The sequence below is a fragment of the Ixodes scapularis genome, unplaced genomic scaffold, assembly GCF_016920785.2.
Source record: "Ixodes scapularis isolate PalLabHiFi unplaced genomic scaffold, ASM1692078v2 PGA_scaffold12__126_contigs__length_90152505, whole genome shotgun sequence".
NCBI classification, from domain to species: domain Eukaryota; kingdom Metazoa; phylum Arthropoda; class Arachnida; order Ixodida; family Ixodidae; genus Ixodes; species Ixodes scapularis.
Window position 1 is genome coordinate 20,480,598 of NW_024609838.1, and position 22,616 is coordinate 20,503,213.

General features: G+C 49.2%; 1 protein-coding gene across 1 annotated transcript in view; it reads right to left on the reverse strand.

The window, feature by feature from the left end:
• Positions 1–21,803, reverse strand: part of LOC120849861 — a 290,230-nt gene extending 268,427 nt beyond the window's left edge. Inside the window, exon 1 of the mRNA XM_042289457.1 lies at positions 21,665–21,803. The gene's annotated coding sequence lies outside the window, so the exon portion shown is untranslated. The remainder of the gene's footprint in view (positions 1–21,664) is intronic.
• Positions 21,804–22,616: the final 813 nt, after the last annotated feature.

The following is a 22,616-nucleotide window of genomic DNA, read 5'->3' on the forward strand; positions in this document are numbered from 1 at the left end:
ACGGGCCGAGCCCACGCTGTCCAAACATCCAACGTCTATAATTTGCTATTGCCGTGTCGGGCTCCCTACACAGTCAGACGCCCAATGACCCACGGCAGCGGAGCGCCCAGCGGCATCCTTCGCTGTAGCGCACGTCAGAGTGCCTTTAATTAAACAAAACGTTGCTCATAAAAAAAAAAAAAAAAGTGGTTGCATAAAAAAAAAAAAAACGAATATGAAGAATGAGAAGAAGACGTTCATAGGAAGACGACGCGCGAATAAAATAGAGACAGAAATCAAAGCAAGCGGCGGCCGTGCAGCCGAGTGGAAATCAGAGGCAATATGGGCCGGCATTCGAGACACGTCCGGCTAAGATATTTCCTGATTTCGTCGACTCCGTCCTCCCAACCCGGCCTGTGTACTTCCAAGCTCATATGAGGGCTACGCGCACGCTCCTCTACTCGGCACAAAGAAATATATCCACGCTAAGAAAACAAAAGATACAAAAAAAAAAAAAAACATCTGAAAGGGAAAAAGAAAAGAAAAAAAAGCGACGTTTCTAGCACGGCAACCGAAACTTCTCCGTCGGTATGTCACTGCCCATCCTCGGCTGCAACAGCGGGGCGAAGGCGACGCGTCTCATGATAGAATCATCAGATACGAGCGCAGCGCCTCTCTCTATATACATACATGAAGTGTTCCGTATCTTCCAGATGTAGCGTGCGCGAAGGTTAGTTACAGCGACGTTGCAGATTCACTACGTATGCTACACGCCCGAATCATAACGACGCTCCAGCCATTTTGTTTCGTAAAATCATTGTTGCCAGTTATCTATTCGAAGAAATTTTGTTCTGCGTTCGTTTAGACATCGGGGATTTATAGTGAGCCCCAAAGGGGCGTCTGGTGTCTCTCGCGAAGATTCAATCGACAGGATCCTTGCAAGCTGTCCTCGTGTCTACGTGCTCCCAGCTGCGGTGCGTTTCCACTCGATTCTTCGGAAGTTTAGTCGATTCACTTCGTAGCCCTCCGTTTTACACGTTTCGTGTATTTGTTCTGGACATTGCTTTATCCAGTATTGGTAAAGATCTTCGAATGCGGGAACGATGACGTTCACCCCTTCTGTTTGATCGTCGCGTAATTTTTGGTGGCGTCATTTATAGTGACGTTCATTTTCGGTGTGACGTCGTCTACGGCGAAGTCATTTGCAGTGCGACGTCACTCGGAACAGCCTTCCGAACGTCACTGCCCCGAACGGTCCGAGCGACTCCCGCGAACACCGGCCGTATCTCTCGCCCGCCAGCGCGGGTACGTGTTTAGTACCACCAGGCCTCACGAGATGGCGCCCGTGGTGAGCTATATGCTCCGATCTGGACGGCGGACGACGCGGCGCCACCACCAGGCAGCCCGAGCCTGCCCAACAGTTGGTGACAGGTTGAGAGTTCAAGGGAAAGGTCGCCCCACCTCTTTTTCGCATTAGCAGAGCGAGTGCTGGAGAGGAGGACCCCTAACGATGACGTCTAACGCGGGCCTCGCCTTCTACGCGGTATTGGCTAGAGCCCCTAAGCAAGCCACGCTTTAGATTAAAATCACTTCAGCCATCTTGGTGCCTAGGATCATTGTTGCCAGTTGTCTGACGCCTTATCTGAAATCGCAGGGATAGACCTATTGCTATATTACCCAAGCATCAAGGGGAATGTAGGGATCGGTGTTCCACGCGCCGCAGGTGCTGGACTCAGCAGTAGTAACTTTTCCAAAGCAAATACCTAAAACAAATGACATCTTGCACGCGCGTTCCTCAACGCTTTATTTTGGTTATTTACTTGGAATCTTTTATACGGGTAACGCGTGCGCGTGTGGCGCGTGGAACACCAATCCCTGCATTCTCCTTGATGCTTGGGTAATATAGCAAATGGTCTATTGCTTCACCCTCCTTCAGAAATGTTAATACAGTACACGAGAGAGCGAAACGATATCGTCCGAGCTTCCGGACACCGTATCTATTTATAATAGTCCTGTGCGAATAGTGGATTTTGAGTTCGAAGCGAATTCAAAGCGAATAGTGGTTGTGGCCGAATATTTTTTTAAAAATTCGAATGAATAGTTTATGTACGCCTTTCACTACCATTGCATCATGCTTAGACGAACACTAAGCTAAACTCGTGAAGGTCGTTCCACGTGTTCATTTATAACCCAAGTTTAATCTATCCCCAGAAGCTACGTTATAAGCTAAGTTTAATCTATCCCTTTCTGGGGTCAATCTGAACCCAGGTCTGATGTCCTGGCATGGTAAGTAAACGGCGGATTTGACATAAAATGGATCCTAGAGAGATGCCCAACTATACCCAATTGAGTGAATTTACAAATCTTGCTATATAAAATATTCTTTCATTAATCTCGAGTTCAAAAATTGTAGAGTCCATTCACTTTACGTGAAGATGGAGGACTAACGAAGCGGTTATCTTTACCACAACTTTGCGACAACTTTACGACAACTACACGACATCTATACGATTTACACGTACACAATTTCTTGTTTAATTGTCTGTTCTTTTTTTTTTTCCAATTGAGCCCAAGTTTCTTTATCAGCATCGCGGAAGCCAAAGAAAAGAAGGTTAGATCGGCGCGTTCTGCCCTCAGCCTCGTCACAGCGCACTCTTAGCTGAGATAAGTCGGTGACCGTAGATGATATCGAGGGATCAGGACCTCACTATTTAATAATGCCAAGGAAGGCTGACTCACGCGGGTTGCCCCTTCTTTTTATTTATACTTGCCACGACCAATCGGAAGGAAGGAGCGCCGCTTAAACGGGAGTTTTCTGTTAACATCCATGGACGCATTTTTTCCAGATCCCAGTACATAACAGCTTCACTCTAAAAAGAAATAATTGCGCATGACGAACGCAGGTTGTAAGGGCATCTCTACCTAACATATACTGTTGCGTAACAGTCAGTTTATTTTGGAACTTCTATTACAATGTGGATATACACATTCACGAAGTTTCCATTTATTTTCAAATACAGCCGGCACGCCTGCACCACCCCTTTTTGAATGTATGTTTTTCTTCCAAGCACGCGATTGCAACATTCATACACTTTCAAGTGTTTATCGCGGCGGGTTATCCCGTTGAGTGCGCTTCTTACTGAGCACCGATGTAATGCAGAGAAGTAACACCGGCGGAGCTAGCTTCCGCGGTGTTGCTTCTCCGCACTGCACCGATGCTCTGTAAGAAGCGCGCTGAACGGCGCTAACCCGCCGCAATTAACACTTCGAAAAACGCGAACAGTTCAGTTCTTCTCGAAGCGAATACCGAATACCGTATTATTCGAAACTACTATTCGAAATTTCGAATATTCGCACAACCCTAATATATAAAGCTCAGCCAGTCGCAGTTTAGAATCGCCACGATCGGCCGCTGCACCCGCTTTAAGCACCAAAATGGCTGCGCCCACAAAAAAAAAAAATTAAAAAAATTGGGGAACAGAGTACTGATACCTCAAGCGTTGCTTACTCTCTCTAGCCTGACAAAGAAGCGCTCACGGTGAACATATACGAAAGCGAAATTAAGAGAAACACGCTATCATCGTTAAGACAGCCGTGTTCGTAAACGCGCCTTTCAAACGAAAGCGGACCGCTAACCTTCGCTACTATTTAGCCTCGCACCTCAGTCGAGCGTGGAAGACTAAGAAAATCGCTGCAAGTTTGCCGAGAGTCGGAGCACCCGGACGACAAATCAATCGAGCCAAATTCCGAAAGGTGGACGTGAAGAAAACGCGCTCCCCGCGCATGCACTTTTAGTGCGACTAACAAAGACGGTTTGAGCTGGCACGCACAATAGGGCGTTGTGGTAGATCGTCCCGATAGCTCAGATAACGTCATCACCCGATACCGTAAACGACGCATGCACAAAAGAAAGTTCTGGTAGATCGTTCCGACAACGATTCGATGCACGCGCAAAGGCGTGGTTAGGGTATCGGATATCGACATCGGAGTCATCGGAACGATTTACTAAAGCTCCCTACTGGCGGAGTACCATTATCAGACTAATCGGAACAGTCAATATTCACCATTCAGAGGGCCTGGTTTCTTGTTCCCTTATTTCAGTAAATGAAGCAGTGATGCCAACCGACACATCCGAAGTAACAAGGCTGCAAGGTTTTTTGTTGTTGTTTTTTACGTCACCGGTCGGAGGCCAGCGCAACGCGCTGATTGGTCACGAGCGCTACGTAAGTGTCCGGCTTAGACTCGAGTTAATTTTTTTTTGTCTTTAAATATTTAACATAACGGCTAAGATATTTAGGTGATGTGCAGTCTCGTAATTGACCGTTACTTGAAAAAAAGTAACCGTTAAGCCGGGCTTCACACTTCTTCTACAGCATGCAAAAGACAGTCTGCATACAGAATCCAACGCCAGTCACCGCGAGATCCGTGCTTCGAATGCCGCCTGGCAATGAGTTCAGGAAGAAAGCTTGACAAGCGGCATTCGAACCAGGGACATTTCGGTGACTCGCGTTTCCAGACTGTCTTTTGTATGATGTATGCGCAGTGTGACCCCGGCTTCATGAGTACCTTACAAGTCTGGTACTGTGCAAGCTGTATTTCGGCAACAGCTAAGCTGACTATGCGGTGGGAGCTGCGGCTCCCCGGACCAATCACATGACCTGATCCAGCTCTCTGTGTGTATGTACATAGCCTCCTATATACTCACAAAGCCAGGCAGATCGCCACGAGAATCGGCCGCCGAAACGGAAAAGGTGGAGCGACAGACAACGGATGAGAGGAGAGCCAGGTGACGGGCGCCCCGTTGCGGCGAGACTCCGAAACACACTTCTCCCGAGGGAACAAGTGTGCTTCGGGTCCTCGCCGCTGCAAAAGCTGTGCGCTGACGTCCAGGTTCCCCGAGAAATGGCTCTTTGATGCTCTGTGCTACCAGATCCTCGCGCTCCAAATCTGCGACCAAGCACTCGATGGCTCCGTCGTCGAACTGCCAGGCTTTGTGAGTATAGAGGAGGCTATGGTATGTATGACCAGGAGCCTGGTCGCATGGTGAAAGACAAGAAGAATGATTGGTCAAACGAGCACTCAGATTCCCTTGTAGTGTCATCTTAGGAGTGAACGGCGTATGCGTGTACCAGCACCAAACGTTAATGGAAAGAAAGGTGGTAAGAACGTTTGGTTAGAGTTGCTGGTAATACAAAGTCCACGCTGAACCAGGACGAGAGGTTATCGGGTCAGCGTGTAATCGTACCGGCCACAAGAAATACATACTCGAAGACGCTCCCCCCAAAAAACAAAATGCGGAAAAATAAAATGGTGCCCAAATAGCCGCCGGCATTCACGCGCACATGCGCATGTTCCGGGTGGGAGGGTGGGTACACACGAGGGTCATTTAGAGGCCGCCTAGAGGTCAGGCTCGGGTCATTTGAAGGTCACCGCAGAGGTCAAGAAGCAGACGAGCGCGTGCGGGTTACGCTCGTGCGTTCGAATGGCTCCTTCGACAGAAGCGCTGCGCTTCTCGTCCGAACTTGATTCATAATTGATGGCACGGTTGTTTATTCTCCTCCCTCGAGGCATCTCCCACCAAACGCTCGGGGCGCCATGTACGTTGCCGATTTTTACGCCGAAGTCAGCGGTCGTGGCTCCACACTCCGTCTCACCGTACGCTTGGCAAAACGACGAAAGCTACGGTCTCCCAGCGAGCCAATCAGCACGTCGGAGGGAGGCACGTGACCATACTCTATCTCTCTGGTTGCGCGCAGTGCTGTTGAAGCCAAAGGAGGGAGAGAGAGAAAAGCAGCTTTTATGCAAACTTCGAGTTACATGCTAATCTACGAGGTGGACAAAAATTACGTCTGGGGCACACACACACACAAAAAAAAAATGAACCTGGGTAAGAAAGCAGTTCCCCATTTCCCCCCCCTCTCCAACTGCCTGGGTTACGCTCTCGGCTAGTTTTGGTAAGGGCTGTAACGTGGCTCGCCTCCGTCGCTGCGATTGGCTCGATGGGGCCGCAACGTTCGATCTTTGCCAGGTTATACGGTGGAACGAGGTACAGACACGTTCGCCTTTTAAATGCGGTTAATGGAACGCTTTTTCACGATTCTCCGTCTATCTCCTACGTAGCTCTAAACGGGTGAAAAACGAGCGAGGCGGCAGGGGAAGTTATAGTTCGCGGCGCTTGGCCGGTGCCTAGGAAGGAAAAAATTTGCATACGCAACCGTTTTATCTTGTCGCGTATGCAGGACCGCCAATTAGAGCCCTCAAATTGACCATCTCTCCGCCTCTAAGAGCCTCCATTATAAGTCCGCGATTTGGAATGGACGCACAGTCCGGCGAGGTCAGCCGGTTCTGTGCGAATGTTAGGGGTTTTTCGTATATACCCGTTCATATTTGCGAGTAGTATGCTCCGATGCGTGCGCCTCGGGTGTGTTAATTTCATACTTTTCCACTCGATCTTCGTTCGGCCAATCGTAATTGCGTAACGACGTTGCCCGTCACGATCCTAGCGGTGGAAAAAGCAGCTCGAACAGACAGCTGTTAGGACGCCGCGACGACAGGGTCCGCTTCGCCTTGTTCGTCTGCACCTCTACGGCCAACCGAGAGGATCAACGACGATTGGCATTACACTGCAGCTGCTTCAGGGTATCTTGCTGTTGTTTCGGGCATGCAAGAAGACCAGTCCAAAAGAGTTGGAGGCTCTGACGACACGACGCTGAGATGGCGCTGCAGTCGCCGTTGCGCATGCGCAGACTAGTTTTGTAAACAGCGTGTCGGTCTATAGAGGCATTGCAGAAGCTGTGCATGGGCGTCGTCATAACCAACCTTCAGCTTGCGTTTCCTCTTATTTTGATCACTTTCGCTCCGTCATTACCGCACCGGGACGGGTCATTGCCATTTTAGATGCGACCGTGTCCTTCTCCCCAGCATTGGCCTTTGTGGAGGCTCGTGAACGCCCGCTTTGGTGGCTGGGTATCTCGACAAGACGAGCTCAGCAATGGTGACTGTAATCTTGCACGCGTGCAAAGCGTCCATTCACCAAGAGGCGCCCACCATTTAACAATGGCACGAAACAAAAAGGGGCCTGCCATTCCGCTGTGTTCTGTCTCAGTTCACTGAAGTTTTCCCGCGATTCACGAAACCACACTTACAATCTGCCTTCGACCGACACGACTACCAACCCACGAACTTAGTGACGAACTCTAGGGAAATCGAATATTGCATGGGCAGGTTCGCTCGTCAGCCATCTCGAGCGAACCAAATTTTTGCAGCGCCTGGCGGTCTAAATTCGAAGCCGTAAAGCCAACAATCAATCAGCGCCAAAAGTGCATCATCGCGATGCTCCTTATCTTTGTGCGTTCGTTATCATCAGGTCATCAGGCTATCATCATCATGCGCTTGATCGGTTTAGCTGGGGACGGCAATCGTACAAAGAAGATGAGCCAAGACGTAGCCAAGAAAGTGTTAAGATGGAGCCGAGATAGAGCCAAGGTGGAGTCGAAATGTCTCCAAGACGGAGCAAAGATGGAGCCAAGCAGGTGTCAAAATGGATCCTAGATAGAGACAAGGTGAAGCCAAGGTGTACCCAGGACGGAGCCAAGATGGAGCCAATATGGAGCCAAGAAGGTGTCAAGATAGAGCCAAGACGGAGCCAGGATGTACCCAGGACGGTGCCAAGATGGAGCCAAGAAGGTATTAAGAGAGCGGCAAGACGGAACCAAGATGTATCCAGGACGGAGCCAAGAAGGAGCCAAGATAGAGCCAAGATAGAGTCAACCAAGCAGCACTATAGGTGCTGCTTGGTTGGCTCGATCGGATTGTAGCGTTGGTTGCGGTCGGACTTCGAGTGAAACGGACTACAGAACCGCCCATTCGGAGTAAATATCTTCCGTAATATCCCGAGGGATAGCTAGCCTAAAATCTAAAGAAAATTGTCTGAAAATAAGGAGGAGGCTAACTTTCGGGTGTGCAATCAAGAAAAGTCTTAAACAACGCTATTTTAAGATCATGTGTCCCTGCCAAACCTGTTGTCGCGGCGATGCAATAAAGCTAAGATGACTGTGCTTACCAAGTCACCCCCCAATGCTCGCTTACACATCCCCAGAGCTAACTAGACGCATTTAGGCCGAGGTCATCACTGATCCGAACGCTAGGATTACCAGCCGTGGTCTATCCTTCGGTGTTTAAAAGAAGATAACAAATCAGCTCAACAATAGGGGTGGGTTACCTTTCGGGGGTGGGGCATCTCTCAAACTTTTACGGCATGCGTTTTTTTTTTCTTTGCAGACAGCCCGAGAAACATTTTGTTACGACATTCACGTTCAGACAATCAGCAGCCCGAACTTAGACGCGTATATAAGACGAGCATTAATTCCATCAGATGATCGGAGAAGTCGCTCAACAACAACAGCAGCAGCAGCACGTCTGCCGTCTCTTATAAAAGAAACACGCGGCTGTTCAGTGTATTTATGGCGACGGGCTCGTCTACCCGCATATGGGAAAGGGCACCTTGCGTAACGCCTCGTCACCGACCGTTCAGAATCCGACTACGGTAGTTCCCCGCCTTGGAAGACGCACCGTACCCCAATTGCCCGGATTATAAACAACTGCAGGGAATTCGCTGACTCATTCCAGGTAGCTTCTTTTTGCGCCGATGTAAGTACATATCCACCTTCCGAGACGCAAAACACACACACGCACACGCACGCACACACACACACACACACACACGCACACGCACACACACAGACACCCACACACACACACACATATAACGCCAAAGACCCATACACTTCGTGATGGTTCTTTGGCGATCGGCTACTGCCCCATTCTGATTGGTTCCGCAGTGATGATATAGCCGATCGCCAAAGAACCATCACGAAGTGTGAATATCATAGACCGCTCCCTACGTTTTTTAAGCTGTCAGTGGGTGTAGAAACACTAATCTCTGGACGTCCGTAAATTCCATGTCACGGGTACTTCAATGCTCTATCTCCTGCGTGCCGTTAACCGAGGCCAGCTCTTTAAAAAGCCAGCGCGCCTACTCTCCTGCAAAACACGTGATGGGCCGATTAATTCGGCACCGCGATCAGCTCAGGACAAGGCCTACAAAGTGATTTGCTTCCAAAACGCAATGCTGGGACAATGAGGACGACGCAGGGATGTTTATAAAAGGGAGGAAGGAAGGAAAGGGGGGGGGGGGGGGGGGTTCTTATGGGACACCAGAGTGCTGGACGTTGTTCCCATAGCTCGTGCTCGGAGCAAGTTTCGAATTATCAACTGCCGATAACGGACATCTTGATTGGGAGGAATGCGCGATTAAGCACGTTCTACACGCATTCCACTCAATCAGGAAGGTTGTTCTTGGCAGAAGATAAATGTGAGCTATTTTTGAGCATGGGCTTCGAGCAACGACCAACACTATGGTGTCCCGTGAATACCCCAAGAGCTACTGACAGCTCAAAAAACGCACTCTTATAAAAAAGGGTCAGTATAGTCCTCCCTAAAGGGAGGAACGCTCTTGACACATATGTTCCTTCAGAAAGGGGGAAACTTTCGTCCCCTAAGCAGGGGAGGAAAAGTTCCTCCGTCGACTGCATCTCATTATGGCGGCCACGAATCGAGCAAATCGAGCTCGGTAAGGCTTAACGAGAACACTAAGTCTATTGCACGAAGCGAGAGGAGCAGGAAATAAAAACGTAACACGAGCTTTCCGCGAACTGTATTTATCTCCGAAGTTTCTTTACCCCTGCAGGTAAAGAAACTTACGTTTCGAAAGCATGCAGTCACTCAGTCTTCTCATCGTCAGCACTGCGATGTTCAACGGAGACAACCGGCACTCAGTTCGCGCACTTTATGTCCTACCTTTCCTATTCCTCGAGCCACAGTTCCTTCGTCAACCGTTGCGTCAACCGCACATCACGGAGGAGTGAAAATCATTCGCCCGCAAAACCAAAAGCCGCTCTCAAAAAAAAGCAAATCCGAAGCAACCTCTTGGCTTATCTCAGCACGGTAACACGAAATTATGGCGTAGCCGCGTAGCGTAAAAGGATGTTAAATCGCTTGCCACCAGATGGCAGAGTCAAGCAGAGTAATCGCACGTAGCTAGGCTAGGTGGCGCTAGGTACCGCCCAATTCATGTTTTACAAAAGAATATTTTTATTTTCTCACGCCACAATTGCGTTTCCTTTTCTTCGGAATTTCTAACACATGTAGACACGTTGCGCACACTACAAACATCAGGTCAACATATATTGAACGCATACACAGGCATCGCGCATACAAACATCAATACAACAGCACACTACCCCGATCACTACTACCGAGCCCTGCGTTGCCGTCTTTTATACTGGTCGTTTTGAACGTACGGAATTTTTCGGTGACTCCCTAAGCAAAAAAAAATATTCCGAACATCTTCATTTTTTTCCAGCAATGTCATACATCTGAGGCTATTTTTAATGGCTCAGGGGATGAATCTCTTATTAAAAAGAAGACGCTCGATCATGCCATAATTATTTGAAAGCCAATAAATTGAGCCGCTCCAATGTGGCTCCAAGCCATGAGTTTGTTTTCGCGCATGGCCCTTCGTAGCCAGTATTTATATTATAGTGTTCGTTTTTCTATTTGTGCTGTTCGCGCAAAGCTGCAATTGCCGTCTTGAATTAATCTCTGTAGAGCGGATATCCACTCAGCTGGAAGTGATGCTTCACGGGCACAGAAATCGCTTTTCGATCAACTTGAATGCAGTCAAAGCCGCGACTTCCGACAACTGTTAAGTGTACGGAGCTGCGCCGTTGCGAGCTCGAAAACTTCTAGCGCTCATCCCAGCGCGCCACTTATAGGGCAGTTTCTACAGGAACCGTAATATATTTAAACAGTAAAATAAAGGATAGCGTTTTTTTTGTGTTTTTTTTTTTCGATTTTGCCTGTCTTTTCTTTTTTTTATGCTAAACTTCCATTATAAATATACGTACTTTCCGTCATACTTTCGTAGTGTTGTCTTTTCCCCAGAGCGCAATCGCTCTCGGGGACCGACAGTCACATTGGCCACTGTACGATAGGAGCTTACCTTTCAGACCCGTTCAGACCAGCGTTCCAACATGACTATCCACATGTCGATCGACTGCACCTAATCCCTCAAGTGGTTTTAAACTCTTTAATGTAAAGCGGAATGTCATCCTGCGACATCCCGGCCCCTCCGATAACGGCCCGACCAGCGGCATCAATGCCCGACAGTTTACGTCATCTCATCTTGTTGTTACACCACTGATACGCGAACACACGGTCACATCGGCGATAATTCCAGTATTCTGTTCACAACCCACAACACTGCCATCACGATGTCGCTGACACGAAGAAATACAGAACCACGTTGACGATGTTGCTGACACGCAGAAGAATCACGTTGAACGCCGGTTGGCACTCGGCACGGGACAACGGAACCGAACTCAGCACGGAAGGCATCCAGGCAGCCGGCAGGAAAACCTGCCTTCCTTGGACGCAGTTCCCGCGATTTCCATAACGTCGAAAACGTCGACACAGTTCCTCGTGGTTTCGCTGCTGTAGTTCCGCGTGTGTCCCGCAAATTGGAGACGGCCGTCTTACCCAGTGTATGTAGCACTGCTGGCACTGCTCCGGAACTTCGCTGTTTCTAGCGGCTTCGTTAGCTCGTTCGATAAAATTAGTGGTAAAAAACGTCAATGCAACCGAAATGTTCTGCACGTTTGGACTAGAAGACGGAATTACAGGCGGCCTTCGCTGCCGCTGAAGCTCAATCAACTCAACGTTAATTTATTAAACAACGTGCGCGATGTGCTCGAAAAACGAAACCGAAAGAAGATGGGTCGGGAGGGCGAAAGCTTTCTCCGGTCTGCCTGGAGGAGGAAAACGTCTCGGAGAATAATAAGGACATTAATTTCCCTTTCATCGGTCTGGGTTTGTTTATGTGTGTTTTGGTAAACAAAAAAAAAAAAAAAAAAAAAAAACTTTACAAGAAAAAAAAAAATAAAAACACTTTTCTGGGGATCGAACCGTTGACCACTTGGTCAGTAGCGCGATGTTCTACCCCTGCGCCAACTGAACAAGGAGGAACTCGCCCTCCTCCTTTCATCTGAACTGCCGTTCCTCCCTTCTCTGGGCAACTTGTCCGCAACAAGGAGGAACAGTCGCTTTTGCTACCTTTCTTCTCCCTTTTTTCTTAGAGTGCGCGGGGCACGCACATCGTTCCTTAAGTCGTCAGTGACTCTAGGGAGTATTCACTGGCGGCCATATCCGTGTGCGCTGCTGCTGAGCGCATGCTGACGGCGAGCTTCCGCAGTTCTTTTGGAGCGTGCATTTAGAACCATCAAGGTTGGCGGTCTTAGCAGGCTATTAATGTGAGCTCGTTCTGAGCATGCGCTCTAAACATCGTCCTCAAATATGGCGCCCAGTGAATACCTCCTATACTCTGTTTCATACTTGGCGTGCAACGCTGTCACAGTTACTGGGGCGAGCATGTGGCTTCATCCATGGTTTTGTTTGCGCGAGAAAGCGTGCAAACGATCAAGGAGATCAAGCCCCACGCACGCGCCAATAGTTTTGACAGCGTTGCACGCCAAGTATGAAACAGAGTATATATATAGCGTAAGCTGAGCATGTCTGCGAGCGGCCGCTCTTCAAAAATGAATCCGGCAACCGTGCACGAGGAACAACCTACGGGAATACCATTGTCCATCCCCTAAAACCGCTTTTTCTTCCTTGTCCTTTCTTGAGATCGCTCTGATTGGCTGTGCGAATCCTCTGCGAGAGGGTCGACGCCTCGGTTCTACCTAAAGGCGGCCCGGCCCTTTAGGCCGCCTTCACCGCTCATTCACACTGAAAACGGATCCGCGTTCGCAAAGCGGTTGCGAACGCGTGCAAGTACGAGTGCGCGTGCAATAGCACTCGATCTTTATACAACCGCGTTCGCAACAGCTTTGCGAACGCAGATCCGCTTTCAGTGTGAATGAGCGGTTAGGGTTTTTTTACTGGAGGCCACATCTGTGTGCGCGACTGCTGAGCGCGTGCTGATGTAGAGCTTCCAAAGTTCTTTTGCAACATGTATGCTACACGATGGAGAGTGCCGGTCTTAGCAGCCCATTAATGTGAGATCGTTTTGAGCATGCGCTCTATGCTCCGTTCACCCTTAAGCTGAGACTAGAAGCTAAGCCTACCGTGCGAGCGTTCTGCCCTTGCTAACGCAAGCATAAACGCGCAGGCACAGGCAACCAAAGCACTGAGGAAGGCAGCGAGCTCGCGCTGACGGCGGAGCTTCTAGCCTCAGCTGGAAGGTGCACTAAAGATGTTCTTGAGATCATCTGTACTTAGTCATAACTCATTCTACGGAATCTTAGCATCCCAGAAATAAAAAAAAAAAAAAAAATTATGCTCGTGCGAAGTCGATTTTCCTACTAAAAATGTGATTGAAGTTCGTGCCACGCCCAGTTTCTAAGCGGAAAAATCTGGAGCACAGAATTCAGCGGAGGCGCAGGCGGCGTGACGACCGACGCGCGTCAGCCAATCGCAAGCCGCCTCGCTGCAGATTTTTCCGCGTAGAAAGGGGCGTGTCACGAACTTCGTGCCACGCGCTGGGGTTGGCAAGGCCCAGGACACGCGTTGAGTTCCAAACATTGGTATGTTTCGGCTAGTGTCGTCAATGCAGCGATTGGACACGGGCCACTACCCGAATGCTTCTCGAGCTATCGATTATCACGAGCCCAAATCGAGTGCCCACGCAACGCTCATGTCCAATCTATGAGCCGCGTTCAGATACCCTCACTGAGCGATACTCCGACCGTCAAGCTACGTTATCAAGTTTTGCGAAGGAGAGAGTGAATTAAAACGCTCGCTTTTGTCCTTGAAATTTCATCGCAACAACGGAGTTTCTTGGCCAGTGACGTTGCGTGCGAGTATCCTTAGTCCTACTAGTACCAGTAAGCTCCTGTAAACTGAAAAACATTCCAATTGAATATCGTTGCACCGCCCCTTTAAACTGAGAGTGCAGACAATGCTACAAGCACGTGAGCACGAGGCTTTGAGACGTTCTCCCTCAGAACGAGCGCTCGCGTTAGAAAGGCACGTCTCAAAGCCAGGAGCGCGGATTATACTTGGTCTCACCCACGGTGGAAAAAACATTCAGGTGATGACTCTCTGTCCGACGCGGCGACCACATTATGTTCGGCGCACCGAGCGCGCTTCACTCGCACGGGGATAGGTGGCGCCCAAGTATTGGGTCCCTCCCAAATCGACTGCTCCGGTTATTTCTCCCAGCGGTGGTCCCGCATTCCCTCGCTCACTACTTCTTGTTTCCCGCCGCTTCTTGCCGCCAAGTCACCGGAGTCTGTAATTCTTCTTCTTCTTTGGGTTAAGGCTCCCCTTCGCGCACGATGGTGCCACCTGTGATCGACACAGCACCAAGGCCAAACACGAGGCCAGCCACTGGCCGCACACCACCACCACACCACAACACCGCAAAAAAGGCTAGCACGCTACGACGCCAGCACCGTGGCCGCCGAGGAGGGACCTCATACCTCAGCGCCCTCCGCGGCGGCGCGGAACAAACTACTCCTGGTTCGAGGCTATACCTCCGAACACGACCTGGTCGCTCGCTCCCCGCGGGAACAGCGGCCAGAGTCATCACCTAAATTTGCTTCTTCCACCGTGGTCTCACCTAAGCATGGATTTTTGTTAGCCCATTGCCTCCACTATACTCACAAACGCTGGCAGTTCGACGATGGAGGCATAGAGCGCCCGGTCGCAGATTTGAAGCGCGAGGATCTGGTAGCACAGAGCATTTCTCGGGGAACGTGGACGTCAGCGCCCAACTTTTGCAGCGGCTAGGACCCGAAACATGGTTTTCAAACCCGACGAGAAAAGAAGCGGTAGCGCGAAGAACGCGAGGAGCACGAGCGGACATTCCATCGCTCGGGAGAAGTGTGTTTCGGCGTCTCGCCGCAGCGGGGCGCCCGTCACGTGGCTCTCCTCTCATCCGTTCTCTTCCGCCCTACCTTTCCACTTTCGGCGGCCGCGTCTCGTGGCGATTTGCCAGGCTTTGTCAGTATAGGGGAGGCTATGACTGTAGTTACTATAGCAGTCGTCCTCCAAAAACGGTGGCGCGACGAACGTCGGGAGGCCAGCGGGAGACGAGGCGTGGGTGGGTGGGGGGGTACTGCTTGATCAAGCGGCGTCTTTGGGCAGTTATGTAACTGAGCAAATCGGTTAGCTCGGCTTGCACGTGACGTCGTCACACCACACTGGTGGTCATTCCTACTCGTTCATGTCGAGGAGAAAACATCGGTTAACGTCTTGATCTCATCGACTCCGGAGCGATCATCAGATAATCAGATGATCGGGACTCGGCACGCTCGTGACCTTTCTTGACCTGTCAGTGGCTGCAGTTTGTTAGTCCCACGTAACACTCAGATGGTTAAAAGAAGACCATACACTATACGCGGAAAATACGAAAAAAACGTGCGAATAAACGGAATGGATACACGACAATATACCCGACGACGAATCTATTATAAACGGCGCGCGCGCTCATAAACTCGTTCCAACTCGCACTAAAATCAAAACGGGAATGAAATGCTACCCCCTCGCTCTCTTTCTAGAACCCTCTCCCTCTCTTATCCTCTCCGCTAAGTTTTTGTTAATGAAGTGCATCGATAACAAGGCTGCGAACATCGGCTCCAAATGAGGAACAATAAATCAAATTAGGAATGCGAAAAGTAAGTTAAATGAGAAATAAGAAAAAGTAAATGAGCGAAAGAAGGGTAAGACGAGAGAAGCGGAGAAGAGGAAGGGCAAACCGAGACTCAACAAGCGTCTCCTCCAAAACTCGGCGACGGCAGCGGCGGGGTCCCGGAACGTTTTAATCCCATTAAGAACTTGTGTTGAATTAGCGGATTACCGCCAAAAGGAAACTTTCAATTTCTTTTAATTGCATTAGCGAACTGCGGCGGCCTTTTCGGGTCTAAGGGGTTGCGGTCTCTGATCCTCGCTCCTCTTAATCTCATTAGAGAAAGAAAGAATTAGCGCGGATTAAAAACGACCGAGCAAACAAATAAACAGGCTCGGGAATAAAAATGAAGTGCCCAAGTGCGAGCGCCGCACACGCGAAACGCGACACGCGGCATCCGAGGCTGTCGATTCGAAATCCGGCGTGCTTCGCGAGAAAAGTCAGAACGCGATTCGTTAACGGGAGCGACAAAACAAATATATATATATATGTAAATAGATATGCGGCAGTTATTCAATTGTGGGGGAAACAAAAAGGAAAAGGTTAATTACAACTTTACTAGAACGACTGCGCTCTCTCGTTATTTTTATTTCGGCACATAATAATTCCGAGTCCGTGAGTTAGGCATCGTATAGTGAGTGGCGCGCGATGCTATGGAGAGTATAGGGTCGAAACCGTGGCTCTGCCCAATGCTTGATTTGCGCGACATCTCGCGCAAAAAAGAATGTCGGAGACCGAAAAGTGAAGGCTGGTTCAGACATTTCCGTGTGACCGTGATCGAGTGCCTCGCGTGTTCTTGGAACTGTTGACGACGAGAAAACGCACTCGCGCCATCTATCGGCGGGCAATGTCGTGCAATCGCCTGTGCTTGGGCACGCGGCAGAAGCTGCGCCTTCGAATTTCTGGAGAAAGCAAAACGCTACTCAATAAAAACACGATCTTTTTTTTAGTTGTTTACGTTGCAAGGGCGAAATCGCAAGTAAAATCACACCCTGTGAATAGCCGGACGGAAGCTGCAGTCTGCAGAATACACGACAGTACTCGACGTGTCAAAGAGAGCCAAGTTTGGCTCAGGATCAAAGAAGACCTTCATAGAAGGCGAGCAGTATACGTGATTTCGAAGTTAGTTCAGCATGCCCAGAAGCACCACCGAAACGCAGGTTCTTTGCAAACTGTATCCCGTCGCAGCTGCACGGTTACTCGCGAACATTAACGTTCAGACGGCAAAAAATATTCCGCGAAGTCGAGGTGTTTTGCGGATGCTGATTTGACGATCGCGAGTTTCTGACGAAAAACTGATACATCCTGGCGCAGTTTCGTTTTGGGCGAGTACCTTGTGCTCGCAGTATAGAGCTCTCATGCATATTGAATACACGTATATCGCTGCTTCCGAGGCTAAATCAACGGAGTTTGGGCATTCGTCGACGTGACTTTTAAGCGGCTCTGACCGAACAACGCCACGAGTTCCTCCAAGTTGTATCTCTACCACAGCCACCGACAACTTAAGAAACGATGGAAGCGACCCGCCCCGACTACCTTATTGCGATCAAAATTTGATTGATCCGATTTCGATTGCCCGCGTAAAGCGGTCCATCGAATTGCGGCATCAGTTGCTAAGAACCCAAAAGTAACGAATCAAGAAACCAACAAGTGCGTACATTTTAAGTCGCACACCGCGTTTCTTACATTTTCTGCGACCATATAAGTTGGGGATCCAGTAAGTTAAACTTCGTTGTAATCCGGTAAAGACTTTCGTTACTGAAATAGTAACCAATTTCCGTGGCTCAAATGCTTTTTTTTTTTTTTAATAATAATTGATTAGCGTACAACGCTGCTTACATGACATCCAACAATAGGAAAGCTTTGATGATCCAGCCGCCATCTGCACAAAGTTCTTGACTAGTCTCGTGATTACTGAGTTGTCCGCTTCAATCACCAAGGATCCGTAAACAGCGGGGTTACACCGCTCAAACATTGTAAACATTTTTTTTTTTTTTTTTTTTTTGCAAACACGGGTTACCGCAATATATCCGTGGTTTGAATGCTCCGGCGTGCAGAGTTTTCTCCTTGGACTCGTTTTTACGTGGCATTCGAAGCACGGATCTCGCGCTGAGTCGCGTTCGAATCTGTATGCAGACTGTCTTTTGTTTGACGTAAGCAGTGTGACCCCGGCTTTATACGTTAAAAATTGCCGCGCTTACGAAAGTTGTGCACCCGTGTTTCGCTCGAGGTGTCCCCATGAAATAAATATAGGGCAATTTTGGAAGCAACTAAATTAAAGGTGCGCGAGTATCCCGGTTTCGAATTCGGATCGAATAATGATTGCACGAATAATTCGATTCGACTTTCGGATTCCTATAGTATTCGAGTTTTCGAATAATTCGATGCAGCGAATATCAGTGCTGCTGGCACATATTCAAGTTTATCCGGGAATGCAGTTGATGCGGTGATACAGTCCTCACAAGCCTGTGTTTCATCTAAATTAAGCCTGCACTCCGAAACCTTTAATAAAGAATCACATCGACAGAAAGCAGTTTTGTTTCCTGCGTTCCTCGAAAGAAACAGCCATGCCCCCAGCTTCGTGGATGCGTTCGACGAAAACTCGAAAAATCCCGCATGTCGCCATTTTCTTTAAACTTCAAGCGTTCGTTTCGCGTCGCCTGTAGCCTCTCTCCACTATAAACCTATCGTCGTTTGTTGAATACATCACGTGACAAATTCTTGTTAAAATATACAACAAACAGTGATAATTTAACCGGTTCACATTCACTAACCCGTTGCTCCCCCTCTCCGTCGAGCGAGGTGCCACTCTAGGTGACACAAGACGTCATCCGGTTCAAACGCACCGTCCACATCGATCCATTCATTCATTCAGACAGTATGCGTGTTCACACGTGAATGGGTGGACACGTCCATCGGCTGTGTTTTAAGTTCCTAGTTTAAGTGTGGCGTTTAACGCCACTTTTTTAGTGGTCGAAGTGACCGCAGTCCGACGGAAGCTTATTGCGGAGCAAGCACTGACCGAAATGAATCCTCAATAAGACACGGTGGTCATGTCTTATTACGGTTGCGCGTTTCGCTTCGTGATTAACGGCATTCTCATAAGATAATGCAACAAGCTCATTGGCCGTGACGCGATAATAAGATGAGTTGCTCCAAAATAAGTTTCGTAAGTTATCACTTACTAGAAATTTTGCAGTTAAAACCACCCAAAAAATGTTTTACTTGTTTCTCTTTGTTTCGCGTGCCTGCAGGAGAATAAGCTCGTTAGACTTTTCCGCTAATCCTTACGTTTCTTTCTTTCTTTCTTTTTTTTGCGAAGCTTGCGAGTAAAATAAGGGAGTTTTAGAATAACGTACGCAATTTTAGCGCACGTTAGCGCTATATTTAGAGCTTGTATTAGAGCACGCGACGCAAGAGAGTTTTAGAATAGCGTTTCTCCGTCGCGACGCGAAAGCCCAAGTATCTCGCGCTTGCGACGCCACCAAGATACAGTAACAATTTTTATTTCACATACGAAATAATGCAAACTTCAGAAGAAAATAAAAACAAGTTTTTTAGTCAATAGTATTCTTTTAGATTTGTTTAAACATGAGAACGCGATGCGAGTGGGTGACCGGTCGTGTCCGCTCGCGTCGCCTCGGCAAGAGAGGTCTCGGGTACTGACCTTCGCACATCGTACCTTCGCCGAGAAATGTTCGTGCGTCGCAAGCATCAAGTTGCCGGTGATCGTTGCCAAACCGAGTACAATGTCGTCCCGTATTGAAAATCGCAGTCGCGAGGATGTCGCCGACGTCGCACTCACGACGCCGCAGAAGCAGCCGCCGACATAATCCTGGAAGCCGCCATTTTTTTTTTTTTTTAACTCTGCTCGTCTTGGCTTTGGCCAAATTCTCATCACGAATCCTCCTTGGAGAAGCGTAAAGACTCTTTGCGTACACGCGCTATTTCCGAGAAATAGCGCATGCTGAAATTGCGCACGCAAAGTGCAAAACCTGATTTGCGTTCGGAGCATGCGCAGTGGCGACGACGCTATTATTTGCGTACGCAGAGCTTTAGCGTGCGCTATTCTAAAACTCTTTATTGTTGATAGTCGTATTTGATTCGACAGAGTTTTTTCGCCACTATTCGATTCGAGTTGAAATTGCACTATTCACGCACCCCTAAACTAAATATCGATTTCGGGGCACTTCCTAGCACTTAAATGTAACATTTAAAGCGCTTTGAAGCACCCAGTTATCACATTTAAAGGATGTTAGAGTTCCTAATAATGTTGTTTCTTCTAAAAAGTCTGGAGTGGTCAAATCTTGAGTTGGTTTAGAATATCGCTACAAAACCCAGTTGGGCGACCGCTCGAAATTGCGAATCTGCATTGTTTAGAGATTGTGTGTTTGACGATTTGGCACCCTTATAAGCGGAACACACTGCGGATTCGATTTACAATACGCCCGACATCCATAACCAGGGTGTAAGATAGACAGGTGGGGAAACGGCCCATAGAAGCCTACCGCAGCGCCGTGACCGGATTGTGTACTCGTCTGCTTGCGGGTACCCCCGACTTGCGACAGATGGCGCTGCGGCGAGAGGAAAAAAATCGGAATCGGATTTGCGTGGAACTCTATGGGAGACTGCGCAAAATAAACCGAGAGCACGACAGTCTTTCATTAAAAAAATCCACAAAAAACCATCTCCGTCAGTTTAGCCGGTCGCCACCGGTCGCCCACCCGAAGTGAGAGTTCGCGGTGCTCCACATAGATGGCGCCACAGAAGAAGAGAAAACTGAGGGGGACACAATGCGGTCACTCATTTGGCTCTTGTTTCCCCACCTGTCTATCTTACACCCTGTCCATAACATACATCCATGAAATCGGAACTTCATTGTTATTCCCACCCACTCGCATATTCCCTCGCACTGATAACGTCCGTGAAGTGCATCCAATTTTCCCTTCCATCGGTCTCGTTTCTTAACTCCACCTTGCCATTAACAATAACGGGCTGGAATAACCTCCCTAACAGTATCGTGACCCAGACAGATCATGACACATTCATATCCACACTAACCATATATTTGCAGTTGCACTAATAGTAAATTTGATTCGTGTTTGTAGAAATGTTTTATTTGGGTATTTCTTTTTTCTGTTTAATTAAGTGTGTTTCCTGAAAGTGCTTGAGCGTTTAACTTTCCGTTTCTTAATGTTCTCCAACATGCACTCCCACCTTGTCTAACGCCCGTAAGTGCCTTCGAGGTTTAATAAATTGCGAATAATAAATTAAGGTGATGACCTGGTTTTATAAAGCAATTATCCTAATTTTGTTAGTACTCGGCGAAATGCCCCAATAAACCCAGCGACGACCAGATGCGCGCGCACTTTGCCGCAAAGTCACGTTGAACACTTTGTTTACCGCGCACGGATTGTTTTGTGCGGCTACTTCGACATCCACCCCAGAACTACGGCAAGCTGACGAGAAGGTGTTCGATTTCGACGCTCCTTCAAAATTCGAGAGGAAAGGAGAATAAGAACAAAAAGCTACAACGAAAACACCTGCCGCTGCATTTGTATCTGGGAGATGCAAGCCATCTCGTTCGACGTATCTCGAAGCCTACCACCCCCGCCTGCAGATGTCGCTATGGTAGGAAATTGGCGTAGCCGACACCGCAATAATTATCAGCCATAAAACTATCCGCCTATGGCACGCGAACAAACCACGCCGCAGAAACTGCTCGAACGCAAGTTTTGAACGTGGCGCCAATGCGCGCGCCTTGTTTTTTTAAAAAAAGAACGCGACTCCGCCAACTCCGCAGCGACGACGGAACCAGATTGTTTTGTTTACATTCGGGCGAAACGCCGGCGAACGACGGCGGAGCGCGCCCGAGAACGAGCAAAAACCACGTCCACCGCTCAATCCCCACCGAATGAAACAGACCCATCGACTCACGTTATCTCACCCGACGCCTTGGGATCCCTCAAAACCGGCCGAATTCCCTTTAATAAAGCCTCCAGTCCGAAACAAACGAGCCGTCCACGCTAGCAAACGACACCCGCACAGCGCGCCGCCATCTTTAAACGGCGGCGGCGGCCGCGCGATGGCGACACCATCGCGCTGCCGGGCCGGCTGGGAGAGGAGGAAACGCCGAGCGGCTCTCCGACGGCGGCGCGCGGAGCCTGCTGGGAGAGCGTTCCGCAAAACCAACATGGCTGCGGAAGGGTGTCAGCTGTGAGGATCCGTGTGAGTGACTTTTCCTTACTAACCGCGATCGCGGACGAGCTACGCTTTGCCGGCGACGCGGGGAACGTCGCGCGAACGTCCCGGCAACGTCCACGAACCGACTCGGGGTCGGGGAAGGTTCGGTTCGGACGCGATCGGCGTCGGAAACGGCCGACGGTTCGCGCGGTCTCTCGGACGCCTCGTCGGGGATGGGGAGCCTGCGGCCTCGGAGGGAGCGATCCGCGCGCTCGTGCGCCTCATCCTCCGTCGGATGCAGCGCGGGCGGACGTCCACGGCCGCTTCCACGCGGTTTCGCGCTAGCGCCGGACTCGGTCGCGCCGAGTTTCACTTCGTCGTGGCACCTTGCGATAGCAGACGACGTCCCTCGTTTCTTTCTTGTTTCGGTTTCGTTTTTGGTCATTTTGTGCTCGGCTCATCCGCGAGGTTCTCCGAGACAAACGCTGACGGCTTCGAAACTCCCAAAACCTCTAGGCTGCGCTTCGGGTACAGCCTTGAATCTGCTAGACAAACTCTCAACGTACACTTAGATAAATAGCATGCACTGTGACTTCGCGTCTTTTGAGTGCCGCGTAGCTCCCGGTTTGGATGCCAAAATACTTTTCTTTTTCGCTTTCGACTGTGTGTCTTCGACAAATTGCACGCGCGTTCGGATTCACGCTAC